Genomic DNA, 14404 nt, shown 5'->3' with positions numbered 1-14404 from the left:
ACACTCCATCTTTCCATAGGATTCACATAGGCATGACATCTCAATCCTACGTTTTTCCTATTCATATGTTTTTCCTATCCTATGAATCAAAGGAGCCCTATGCTAGGAAAGGGAATGAGATAAAAGAAAGTGCCATGTGGTTTATTGTTGATGAGATCAAAAGTTCAAATCTAGACATACGACTGGACGAGAAGGAGACCATCAAGAGTAGGAGATCATCAATATCTCCCTGATATGTTCAAAATGGAGGTGCCGTCCTAGCGAGAGAGGGAAAAACGGATCAATGTTATTTTTGTCGATGCCAACTTGGATGTTGAGTAAAACCGTATGAACCTACTTCCTCGACTCCAACTTTATTAAAATTCTAGCTTTGCTCTAAGACATATTTATCTACATTTTACCAAGCCTATAGAAAAATGTGTTATATCTACAACATAAAGTATACAGTATATATGGTAGAAAATATATTTGATGATACATCTAACGAAATTAAACTGGTGTTGATGTATGATTTTGATTCGTATCAAATGAAAGACTTTTGACTTAGAATAAGGTTTAACTTTAATAAAGAAGTAGAAACAAGGGGAGTACCGAAGTGGTGCTGCCGGGTAAGCTAATAATGCGCTGACTTTTTTAATAAACCTCCCCCATGTGGAGCTAATGTGGCCACCTAAGACTAACCAACGTCTAGGATTGATAAATGGCAAGTGCACGCGTGTGGCGTCTGCACTTACAATTACGACAGCAGATGATTTGGAAGCATGTGCGGGCAATGCAGCTTGTGTGGTGCATGTACCAAGTAAACGAGTCTACATGTTTAGACGAATTGGTAGTCGAAGTTTATCGGAAGAGCTAGTAAACTAGTCCGCCACTTGTCTTCGGGGATCCTGATTTGTGAGGTCAAGTCTTGACAGATTTTCTTAGACAATATAAAACCGATGATCTTTCTGTTCACATGTATACATAAACTAAGCCAATAATATGGAGGGGACGTCGACGTGACGTCCGAACGCCCGACGCTGGCTGCGCCTTCCATCCTGTGCAGGTGAGACGACGGTGGTATCATGATGACAACAAGCGGTGATGTGGCGGTGCACACGAATCGTGACGCAATGTATGAATTATGTGCTTACTTTTTTTGCAACTACTGAAGATGCGTGTTCAGACAGCCAATAGCGCAATAAACATCTACAAGCTTCCAGTTGACTTTGTCGTCCATATAAACTAGGCAGTTCTACATTGCGATGCGCTTTCAAAATATACATTACACCGGTAAGGTGCGTGATCTCGTAGGGTAAGCAAAATAGGGCTATCAATCTTGCACTTTTAGCTGTGAAAAGAAAAGAGAGAAAATTAGAAGTGGACTCGCATCATCTCATGCCAGAATCAGACTCTAAGAATGCTCCTAGGTAAAAACATGAAATAAAAGGAAAGAGAAAAGAAATGAAAAAAAAATCTAATAGATTACTGGCTTTTATAAGAGTAGAAAAATACACTTTATAAGGATATAGATGACCTAGAGATGGTTTACCGGCCTGCTCTAAATAGCAACAACCTTTGGTCGTAGAGGGAACGATCCACCCAAATCCCCACTAACCCGGAGAGTAATTGGGTGAACCCCTATCACCACCCAAATCCCAACTAGCCTCTTCATGTGCTAATCCCCTCAAGTTGCTATCATTCGGTTAATCCCTGCACAAATCCATGATCTCCTCCGATAGTGCTTCTTCTTCTCCAACGAAATCAACCCAAGAGAGAGAGAGTGTGTGTGTGCGTGTCTTGTCACCGATGCTAGCTTCTCCGGTGTGAGGGTGCGGGGGAGATGGCCATCACTGAGGCTAGGGTTTCTACCGAGCTCCATGGGGCCGGCGAGGTACACGACGACCCATCACTGGAGAAGCGGGGCACCCATCTCCTACCGGCTGGTTCCATCGCCGAGGTCCACGATGACCCAACGCCGTCCTTACATGGTTCCACCGCTGGCCCGCGCTAGAAAGAAAATCAGGACTACTTGTGAGGTTCTTACCTGAAAGCTGATTTTTGGATCTTGACCGCGTACAGAGTGGTTGCTTTTAGAGCATTCTTATGGACATCTCGACGACTTCAGTTGGCCAGGTCTTGTGAAGTACAATAGTCGTCCCACACACTGCAAAGTAAGACATGTGCATTGTGCAATAATGCAAGGTGCGAAGTGAATTTTACTAATGTTTAAAGACGACTCACTCTTAGCTACGGCCATCGGTCAACTCATTCATTTTGCAAAAAAACTGATCAAGGGCAGTTGCATACTTATATTTCAAGCTCCACAGCCATGTCCTCCGTCAAGGAACCTGTTGGAGTTTCTCTTAGCTACGGCCATCGGTCCAATCAATGGAGGTTCAGCCTCGAGAAGAGGCTACACCCAAGGAAACAATCTGTCCAGTGGAGGTTCAGCAGCCTGGAGGACAGCCTACTACACCCAAGATAACAAGCACAAAAGAGATCACGAGCGTCGAGCTCGTGTTGAAGCTCTGCAAGTACCTCCTACTGCTGGCCTCGCTAGTGGCCACGGTGACGTATGCCGTTGGTTTCAACCCGCCCGGAGGCGTCTGGCAGGATACACCGGCCGGCAAGCTCGCCGGCGAGCCCATCATCCGGGACACCCACTACCGCCGGTACCTGATTTTCTTCTACTCCAACGCTGCAGCGTTCGGTTCTTCGCTCGTGGTCGTCGTCCTTATGCTCCTCCTCGACTTCCTTTACAAGAACGAGTACACCTGGCTCATCTACAAACCGCTGCGGTTCGTCTTGCTGCTGGACCTGCTCAGCCTCATGGTGGCATACGCTGCTGGGACTTGCAGGGACAGGTTCACAATCCTCTGCTCCGCGCTGCCGGTAGCCCTCTTCTTCGTCTTCCTCATGTTTCAGATGTATCGGGCCTCCACTACAGACAAGACGACCATCCAGAAGGTGCCGGATGTGGAGAATGGCAGCGCGCACGACGAGGAGAAAGAGAGGCGGCTCCGCAAGCACAAGGTCCTGATGGTGCTGGCGACGTTCTCGGTCAGCGTCACCTACATCGCCGGGCTGAGCACGCCGGGTGGTTTCTGGGACACCACCGATGGCCGCCACCACCCAGGAGACTCTATCCTCAGGGACCGCCACAACATACGCCTGAGCGTGTTCTTCGTAGGGAACACTACGGCGTTTGCGGCATCACTGCAAATCATAGTTGTGCTTCTGGACAGGAAGCTTGTCTTCAAACTCAGGAAGGCATACGTGTTCATCACCGTCGCGTTGGTTGGCCTTGTCATCGCGTACGTCGCCGGCAGCTGTAGGGAGACCGACACTACGGTGTATCTGGTCATCCTGGTTGCGGCTTGCACAGCTTTCCAAATGGCTCTCTTCATTCTTCACCATCGGTCCAAGAAGAAGAAACTGACACCAAAGGTCGCCATACAATCAGGTGTAGCTGTGGGAAAGCTTCAAGGCCTTAGTGATGTTGCCAGAAGAACCAAAAAGAGTACTGATGACAGGTAGATACAGACTTCCTTCTTTGCAAATCATTGGCACACAAACATTCCACTGAACTGTGTTTCTTCCCTTCTCTGAAATTAGGACTGTCCGGGACGAGCAGAAGAAGAAATGGACACTAAGAGGTGCCATACAATCAGTTCTAGCTGAAGGAAAACTGGAACGTCTTCGCGCTGTCATTGACAGGAGAACAAAAAGGGGTGCTGATGACAGGTACATGCAGGCTTCTTCCTCTGCAAATCATTGTTGGCACACAAAAGTTCCAGTTTGTAACTGAATTGTGTTTCTTTCTTCCTCTGAAATTAGGACCGTCCGGGATGCGGTGGACAAGGCTCGCTCCCTTGTTCTACTGCTCGCTACTCTTGCAGCGACCATCACGTACCAAGCAGGACTGAACCCACCGGGTGGCCTTTGGCTGGACAACGGCGATGGGTACATGGCCGGTGACCCGATCCTCCTCACGACAAACGCTAGGCGGTACAGGACCTTCTTCTACTGCAACTCGATTGCCTTCGCAACCTCTTTGGTCGCCGTCGTCGTGGTCCAGATTAAGCTTCTGCTCTCATACCACGTGCTGGAGGTAGCCATGGTGCTCGACTTGTTTGGCCTGATCGGTGCATACGCTGCCGGAAGCTGCCGGGACATCAGCACCTCCATTTATGTCTTGGGCCTGGCGGGTGCCGTCCTGGTCTACGCACTGATACATGTTGTCCTGTTCACCCTGGGAGAAAAGGACACGGACACCCGCACGGAAGAGGATGATGAGCTGGTGGAGAAGACGCGCAAGCGGTTACTCCTCTTCGCAATCTTGGCAGCAACCATCACCTACCAAGCCGGGTTGACTCCTCCGGGTGGCTTCCGGCTCCAAGACGAGCGAGTCTGGCCACCACGCCGGCGACCCAGTGCTATTGTACAACTTCCCGCGCCGCTACCATGCCTTCTTCTACACCAACTCGGTGAGCTTCATGCTGTCCATCGCGCTTATCATCCTCCTCGTCAACCCGCATGTGTACAGGCCAGCCATACGAACCCACGCGCTGTCTGTTTGCACGGGGGTGGGCCTGCTTGCCCTCATCGGTGCCTACGCTGCCGGCAGCACGCAGCATCTCAAGACATCCATCTACATCTTCCTATTGGTGGCTGTGGTTCTCTTCTTTGTAGTCGCACTGCTCACAGGATTTCTGGTGAAGAAGGGCGGCAACACCGGAACAATAAACAAGGAGACGACGAAAACGGAGAAGACAAAGGATAAGAGGACAAGGCATGCCAAGCGCAAGTACCTGATGCTGTTAGGCATCCTGGTGGCCAGTGTCACCTACCAGGCTGGCCTAACTCCGCCGGGAGGGACTTGGCAGAGCAACGGCGTCGGGCACGAGGCAGGTGACCCGGTGATGCACGACAATAGAAGAGCCCGGTACCTCGCATTTTTCTACAGCAACTCCGCTTCCTTTGCCGCCTCCGTCGTCGTCATCATCCTCTTGCTTCCCAAGTCTCTGCAGAAAGACAATGAGAGTTTGTGGCTCGGGGCGATGAACACGATGATTGTGCTGGATTTGCTCGGCCTCTTGGGGGCCTATGCTGCTGGAACCGGCAGGGGATGGAAGACATCTGTATATGTCCTCGCGCTGGTCTTTGCCGTGCTTTTCTACATTGCAGTCCATGTAATTGTATCGTTATTCATCGACTTCAGACGGCAGGAGAATGATACTCAGCCCCTGACGCTCGACAGTAGCAGGGAAAATGGCGAGCAGCAGGCAAATGGTCCATATCATGATGCGCTAGCTGCAGCTTAGTTAGCGTGGTGTGAAGCTACTGTATGCACTCCTATTTCTGTTCACGATTTCAAGATCTGTAGCACAGTTGATGTAATTAATTGTCTTGTTCCCATTGAAAAGACAAGCCACATATTGCGCATTAACAAATTTATGGTGTGTTAATCTTACTTTTTGTTTCTTGATTTTATAGCATAAATAATCGTGACCAAGTATGTTTTTTTTTTCCTTGGATATGTTTTTTTTTCCTTTGGAGAAAATAATCTTCTTTCTAGAAGGACAATTGCCTCTCACATATGCGTCTTTAATGAACTCTCTCATCCATCCATATACTCATATGAGCATGTATTGACATGGGCACATTTCTTGCTTTAATTAATTGTTGAAACATACATATTAATTGAGCACTTCTAACATTTTACACCTTTTTGAGTTGATTTAGCATTTTTCGGCAACTGTTTGGACTTCTCGTAATATTAAAAACTTAAAAATCATATTAATCTTTGGAAAAAATTGGGCTCCAAACCCAGCGAATCGGCTCACCTTGGGAACTAGAAACTTCAATTAAGTTGACTATACATGTTGACATGATTTTACATGTTATTTATGCATAGTGGAATTTTTCTAACTATTTCAGAGTTGATTTGGTATTTTTTTGCATATTTAATATCATTTTCTTTGTAGAGTTTTAAAAGAAAATCTTACTTATCGTGTTTCAAACACATCAAAGATGTTTTTTATTAGATTATGCATGCTTTAAATTGTACTCCCTCCGTTCCTTTCTATAGTGCCTATTGTTTTTTCGCTTTTGTTTCAAAATATAAGAGAAAAGCTTTGTTTTTTTGTAAAGAGCCCCTTCCACCGATCTGTTCGCGTCCAGGAAATCTGGAAACGAATCTGTTTCCGTCCACAAAATATGGTAACCATATATTCGGTGCTGAAAACGTGGAGCCAATCTCCCTCCGCACGCCTCCTCTCTATTACTCCCTCCACACGCCTGGACGATCTGAACGAACCTGGCCGCCGTATCTCACGTACTCCTCCGCGCTGGACAATTCTCACGTACTCGTCCGTCCTATTCTCTCGATCTCTCTCCCGCATGGACTCCTCCACTACTGCTAGTGACGTCTGGGCATGAAATCTGAACACAAAAACATAGTCCTAATGCTACTGTATCCATCTAACCATGCTATATTCACCTGGGCATGCTATACTACAAAACTGCAAATATCTGAACACATGTAAACATCTGAACAGATGCTAATGCTAGTGACGTCTGGGCATGAAATCTGAACACAAAAACATAGCGGGGGAGAGGGAGTCCTTCACGGGATCGGTTGGATCGGAAGGATTCGCCAGCGAGAATAACGGGAGACAGCATCCTTCACGCGAACGTTTATGGCAACCTCCAATCTGTTTACTTTTCCTTTTTTCTCTCTGAGATCCGTAGGGGGTTTTCTGTTAAAACAATTGCTTGCGCTAATTTCCGTGCCAAAAAACAATAGACACTATAGAAAGAAACGGAGGGAGTATTGTTTTTCTGGAATTTGCTTGATTTTTATTTAAAGGATAACAAAATCAAGCAATTCCAGAAAGATCTCATATTTTCTGAATTGGAGGAAATCAACCATGCATAGTTAGGAAATACATACCTGTGAAGACTTTTTGATGGTCAACTCGATGTCTAGCAATTTCGTGGAGACGCAAACAAAGCAACCACCATCATGGCATCACAGCTCCATTGGCTCCACAATGGCACCTCCGAGTCACATGGGTCAAACAGGCCACCTCCAGCTTACGAGCGTCTGTTTAGTAAAAACCTTTTTTAATTTTCGTTGCTAATACTCCATTTTCCTAACAATAAATTTCAAGACAGAACTGTGAGTGGTTTATTCCTTGGAAACAGGTTGATTTGTAAGCTGTCAGCAAATAAAACAAGTTTCAATACGAAGGATATGCTGTTGCATTTCGTGGACTCATGCTAGTTCACAATGTCAAGCATCAATTACCCTTGCTTCAAGAATTCTCAGAATTTTGACCTCCTACTTGGTGCAAAACCAAATCTTGCGATAATATTGTCATCTGGTGAAATCATATGGCAAATAGCACGTATTCTAACCTAGTCAACCAATAAGTTTTATAGCTTCTGTTCCTGAGACGAGTATATCTTCTACAAATGGTATGGTCTTCCATACTTTTAATCCTACTGGCACAGGACTATCTTCAGGACCTGAAACATATAGACCAAGAATAATGGAGTGGCAGGAAGAACAAGATAACCAAAAAAAAATTACTCCAAGCTGGCAGTACAAACCTTGACTTCTCGAGTTATCCTCTACACAAACTGCCATATAATGAGAATTTTCTAGCTCCGTGAGTGCAAATTGCCAATTCTCGGACAGATGACCACATCCAGAGTTGGAATCATTGCATACTTTTGATGCCTGGCAAATCCAACAGTTGTCAAAGCAGATAAAAAAATGATTTAATGTTAAGTTGCAACAATAGAAGGCCCCTGACTTATGTAATGTACTATGATGCATAAAAAGACGATACTATTACTTCAAAATTCAGGAGACCCACATGTCAGAAGGCATCACAAAATATCATGTGTATTTTTTGTTGACACATAATTCCGGAGTTCCAACATGCATGCACCGTATGTGAAAGACACCAATAAAAATAAAACGTTCGAAACTACATACCTTAGATATCTGAATTCATTTACTTGTTTCCAACATGATTGAAAACTCACTGAATGGAGCACCGGAGATACCCAATCCAAGAGCCTTTACATATGCTTCCTAAAAGTTTAGACACCAATGGTAGTTCCAAGTAAGCAATGTTTTGCAACATCATATCATTAATCACATTATGAACATTTAATTTAACAATGGAATATTTGGTGCAAACTCATAACGGCTATCTTTTTCTGCAAACGGGAAAACTCATAAGATTCACATCTACGTGTCCTTCAATTAGATTCATGTACTATAACCCATAGGTTATGTAAGGAGCTACAAGTTAGCATCCAAAAATGGGGTTGCACTACTAGATACATATTCCAAATCTGCATTTCTATAAAAAAGAACAGAGAAGTTAGCTACAGTGTGTTTGCGGTCATGGAAATATAACATCACTGCTGAATATTCTAAAGGATGTACAACAAAGTCTACTGGTTGCATTTGCACATGAAAGGGCTATGAAGTAGAGGACCAAAGAGAGCATCACGAACTTTAAGAGTCCATAGTTTGAAGAATTCTATTCGCTGAGCATCCGAATCAGAAATATCAGCAAGATAATTAGCTTCAGAATGGGTGAAAAAACGGCGAGCAAGAGATAAAATACTCTTGGTAGTCTTCCACTTCTTCTCTTCAACGTCAATGCCGATCTGAGACAGTACAGAAAACAGCAACGTCAACCGACGGAAAACTTCCACTGCAACAGAAGCATGGTCATTTCTTTCTCTCACTTTTGGCAGTCACAGGGACAAGGAACATACATGAGCATGCATGGCAACGCCACAGGCAATCATAGAAGTAGTGTGTGAAATGTTGAAATGCAAATGCCGCTCCACAGTGCTATCATCAGGTGGCCACAGTATCTGATTAAACATGGAAAGGAACCAAAGGAAAGTTAATCACAAGGCTTTAAATTGCAGAAGGAATAAAACTTAAGCCTCAACTCTTACCTCAGGTTTGCGAAATTTGTTATACTTAAACTCAAACGATCTCGGATCAATTTTACAATTTGTATCTAATCTAGTTCAAACAAATTAGCAATAAGCATATCAGTATTCCTGTTGCGCTATCCCATGACATGTTTCATGCTGCAAAATATAGTTAGTAACAACTAGCAAAGCAAGACTTATTATAATATTAACTAGATAAAATGCTGAGAAACATAAACATTGAGGAGCATGCCAAAGTTCCATGTTACAGGTCAAATGGCTGATACTTTCATTCTATATTTTTATCACTCCTTATGAAAACTGCATATGCATCAGAGAGTGGGTTGTACAACTAATAGGTCCTAAAGTGTTACTTGAGGGGGGGGGGGGGATGTCATCTCTGGAGAGCTCAAAAGTTACATCATTGATCTTCAATCATATGTTTTCCATATATTTAAGAAAGATGAATACAAATGGGACGGTGCACCTATATATATACAAGCAGAGTCTTAAGGAAATAGGATCATCAACGTATTGCATCCAAAGAAATTGCATAAAACATCTGAAAATCTCTAGAAATATTAGAGTTTTTGTTACAAAGATATTGACTTTTCACCATGATTACAAAAAAGTACAAGTATTTTGGCTAAACAAATGAATTTATAGAGCTACCACCACCCAGTTAAAGGATTCTATGTCTTGTCAATCCTAACCAATGTACACTAGAGAATCTAACATCTGCAGCCAATTTTTCGATTAATTAACTCCTACTAACAAAAATACAGATAACAAAATTTCTTGAATGAGTAACGGGCATGAAAATTACATAAAATCTGATCAAAATGCAACAGGCAGTTGGTGGTTACATACATCTTGCGAGGGTAGTTCGCCTCAGTGCATAGGACAACATAGCATCTTTCTGCAACATTTTTTCATTAGCATGCTTTTCAGCAGGAGAAAGGAGTTGTTCATACATCTTCAGTTGGGAGTCATCATTCAGCTCATCAGGGCAAAGATACCAAACATGCACCTCTCTGCAAGATAAACGTGTAAACTAATGTATTCAAAACATCGTAATGCACCAAATAGCTATTACAAGAAAGAAAACCAACCGTTTGCAAATTGCAAATGTATACGTGTTCTAATCTCACTAAGTACAGGATTTTCAAATATGCCAATATGGGGGATACGCACCGGTAGTATCGAGGAATTCAGAATTTCAGAATAGATGAAACAAAACCCAATTCTCCCTGAATTCTATGCCAAAACTACTTCAGTGAATGTCCAGCACCAGCCCAAAGAAATACACAAACTGCAGCACTAGTAAACAATCATCGTTTCCTGAAAACAAAAGGACACCAATCGTCCTCTAACAGTTGGGTGATTTCTGACGTGTTCAATGCTCATGTAGTATCTTCCAGTGTCATGGCCCCAAGAAGTTAAGGACGGTGCACATTTGACATTTATTGAACCAAATAGGCTATTGTCTAACATAATGTACTTCTCATATCTAAATCTAACTACAAATACTGAAAAATGCCAGATAGCTCTGCAAAAAAAAGGGTCTACCAGGCCTGAGATTACAATCGTCCTAGCAGGATCCCAGAAATCATAGCCTGCAACTTGCAAGATACAAAAAGAAGGGAGGAAGGGAAAGGACGGACGTACCTTCTAGACTGCAGAAGCGGCGCCGGCGGGAGGGAAGCGGAAAAGCGCCCACCGGAAACCCCCAGCATCCTCGGCGGCGGCGGCATCGCGTGGCAGGGGAGAAGGTGGTGGTGCATGCGGCTTGGCCTCTGGCACCCGATTTACCTTATAGTGTGGGTGTGGGCGGATGGACGGCTCGGCCGCGCTGTAGATTCTGCGAAGACGGCGTCGGGGAGAAGCACCCGATTAGAGTATCTACACTGCAAAACAAGCTGTGTGCATCCTGGTTATGTACTTACACGGTTGGAGAATATGACGAGGGATACTTTTTCTCTACATAGATGGCAGCATAGTTTTCGGATAGTAGCTCCACCTACATCTTAGACGTCATATGATTTATCGTTCCGATATGTATTTCGCCTTTTTGTTTTCGTAACTTTGGACTCGTGAGACAACAAATGGCTGTGTGCATCCTGGTTATGCAGAGGCTGGATGTAATTGCTTCTTGAAGTAATAAAGCATCTTTTATCGAAAAAAAAACACCGCAAAACAGGCAAAGTCGTAAAATTTGCGGTTGACGAAACAAAACAAAACAAAATGTACCGACCTGTTTCATAATACTCCGTTTATGTACATATTTTTAAAATTGTACATGCCCTGAGTATCATAAGATATCATCATTGTACATATCCTTACTTTCTTTGCCAATACATGATTCTCATAGGTGTCGCACGCAGCAGGGCAAGTAGAGGTGGCGAGGATAGGGTTGGGGGGCACCAGGAGATGTGATCGGACAGAGGTTGGACAGACTCAAGGCCACTGTCTAGGATTTGTGTTTGCGAAGAAGACAATGAAATATACAACGAATATTTCGTTGTACAGTTTGAGGTTGCGGGATCTATTGTCACGGTACGTGTGATACCGCAAATAGTTTTTTCGGTTCGCATTTTTGTGTTATCCCCTAGAGATGTTCAAAAGGACAAGTTTCTCATATCTACAAGACCTAGAGAAAACTTAAAAAAACAAAAAAAAAACTAAAACAAAGCCGACGTCACATCTCTGTACAATATAACGAAATGAAGGAAAATAAAGAAGAAATTAAGTCGTGCATATAGACTTGTAGAGGAATATTTCTCGTAAAAACGACGTAGTAGCCACCGATGCGTACTACTGGATTCTGAAAAGAAGTTTTTTTTTTTTTGAAACGGGCAAAAATGCTTTTGCCTTATATTGATATAGGAGAAGCAAACAGGTACATGGCAAGAGCCATAAAAAACAGAAAAAAAGGGGGGTGGACAAACTCCGCCCCAGAGCAACTCAGCTAATCAGATCTGCAAGGCTCTTGGCTCCTGCAAGGATCCAGTTTTTTCCTTCTTCCCGGATCTTGTGCATAACGACCGATGGCAACGAGGACTTGTTGTTGAAGATGCGTTCATTTCTCTCCTTCCATATCTCCCAAGTGATGAGAATGACCGCAGACCTTTGGGAGAATAGGTAGTGGTCTGATGGCCTGCCACTAATCAACGACCTTTGCTCTACCTTCTCCAAGGCTGCCAATAAGATCCGGGCAGGAGAGCCAGGAGGCCGCCGCGGCCCAAATGCACTTGGAGAAACGACCTTCGAAGAGGATGTGCTGAGCCGTCTCAGGGGAGCATCTGCAGAGCTGACAGGTGGGCTGATGTGGCCATCCCTGCTTTGCCAGGCGATCAGCAGCACAAGCGATTTTGTACGGCGAGCCACGCAAAGAAGCGGCACTTTGGAGGGGCCCATGACGTGGGCACTACCCTTCGGGTAACCCACATTACCCTATCCTGTATTGACTAATTGGAAGCCCATGAAGACACATGAAGGCGAGATGGGCCACTAGGGCGGCGCACCAGAAGGTTCCTTGACGGGCAAGATAAGGAAGCGATCGAACAAGGAAAGATTGGATCTAAGATTACTGTAAACCTAGTCGTACTCGGTAAGACCTCTTGAGACCTGGCCTCCTATATAAAGGCCAGGAGAGGGGCTGCCGAGGGACACACAATCAATCGTAGTAATCTTAGCCAGCAAAAGCTTAGAGCTAGGTCACCTTAGCAATAGCCATCTCGACGAGATCTCAGCCGAACTATTCGGCACCCCATTGTAACCCATTGTCATCATAATCAAGAACAGGACGAGCGGGACGTAAGGGTTTTACCTCATCGAGGGCCCCGAACCTGGGTAAATCGCTCTCCCCGCTTGTCTGTGAACCGATGTCTCGTGTCAGCTTGCAGGATTCCATCAACCCTAAGCCCCTATCGGAAGGCATTGGCGAGGAGTACCCTCGACAATTGGCGCCGTCTGTGGGGAACCTGTCGGTACAAGGCAAGTCATCGGCAGTACCGGTCACGTCCGCGGCGTTCTTACTCGAATCACCGACGCCAGCAGAGTCAACAGATCCGATCCGCTACGGGTCCTTCGAGTTCGTGCCGCGCCGCGGAGTACTTCACCCAAACCCTATGGCATCATCTCATGACACGGAGGCTGTTTTCGGCGGCGTCCACTTCGTCATCGACTCCGGAGGTTTCCTTCGCCTCCCTAAGGCCGGCGCGTCCGACTCAAAGGCCGCACCTCCGGAGGGTGCCCATTCAGCGACAACTCTAAAAATTTCACCAAGAAGCATACAAGGGAGCGATCGAGGGAATCTCGACACCACGACTGGACAAAGGAAGAGACGAAGAAGCTCACATCGTGAGGAGGAAGGCAAAACATCAGTTCATCCTCGACAGTTCGAGCAAAGATGCCACGACACATCGGCAATCAGGGGCCGCACCCGTTCTCCGTATCTTTCGGCTACAGAGCAACTCGAGGCGCCATGTTACCTCCACTTATACTTTGATCCAAAGGATGGTCGGGAGAAGTCCAGTCATTTGTTGAGGAACTGCCGACACTTCCTAGAGATTCGACAGTTCTGTGATGACCTTAGAGCCGAAGCTATGTCAAGAGTTCGCATGATGGAGGAGAAGGCAAGGTCCTACGACCATTTGACAGAACCATATGTACCAGAACCATACGAGCCTATGGAAAAAGATGATTATGAACCAGCCGAAGTATTCCCAGCACTACGTGGACAAATCAGCATGATCCATAAAACCAGCTTTTCGAAGAGAGAAGTCAAGAAGTTATCCCGAGAAGTAAAATATGCGGAGGTCGCCATGGTCGATACGCCAGATTTCATCGACTGGTCAGAACAAAACATCACCTTCAGCAGGGCAGATCACCCGAAAGCTGTTCCAAGGCCCGGTCACGCGGCCCTTGTCCTTGAAGCGCAGATTGGAGGGTACAGTATGGGCAAAGTATTCATGGACGGAGGAAGCGGCTTGAACCCGCTATTCGCCAAGCACAATGAGAGCAATGGGTTTAACAGTCGACATGCTAAGAGAATCTGACACAGGGTTCCACGGCATTATACCGACCCGACCCGCTTACTCGCTAGGCAAAACATCATTGGACGTAGTCTTCGGCACGCCCAGTAATTTCAGGAAAGAAAAGATCGAGTTCGAGGTAGTCGACTGGGAATCTCAGTACCACGCCATCCTCGGCAGACCTGCGTTTGCTAAATTCATGGCCGTGCCTCATTATGCATACCTAAAACTGAAGATGCCAGGCAACAACGGAACCCCAATAACCGTTCACGGCAGCTTCACTCGATCAGACAACTGCGACAGGAAATTCTAGAAGATCGCTTCGAAGTTAGGAGCCAGAGAAGAACTCAACGCGATCGATACCATCACAGACCACACACAACCACCAGCCGACAATCGAAACGTAAGATCCG

At 45.3% G+C, this 14404-nt stretch overlaps 2 pseudogenes; one reads left to right on the top strand and one right to left on the bottom strand.

Moving 5' to 3' along the window:
• The first annotated feature begins 2370 nt into the window (after positions 1-2370).
• Positions 2371-5407, top strand: LOC124708762 (annotated as a pseudogene).
• Positions 5408-7243: 1836 nt separating this feature from the next.
• Positions 7244-10709, bottom strand: LOC124685417 (annotated as a pseudogene).
• Positions 10710-14404: the final 3695 nt, after the last annotated feature.

The sequence above is a fragment of the Lolium rigidum genome, chromosome 1 (assembly GCF_022539505.1).
Source record: "Lolium rigidum isolate FL_2022 chromosome 1, APGP_CSIRO_Lrig_0.1, whole genome shotgun sequence".
Taxonomy (NCBI): Eukaryota; Viridiplantae; Streptophyta; class Magnoliopsida; order Poales; family Poaceae; genus Lolium; species Lolium rigidum.
The sequence above is the reverse complement of the archived record's forward strand: the minus strand, read 5'-3'. Positions and strand labels throughout refer to the sequence as shown.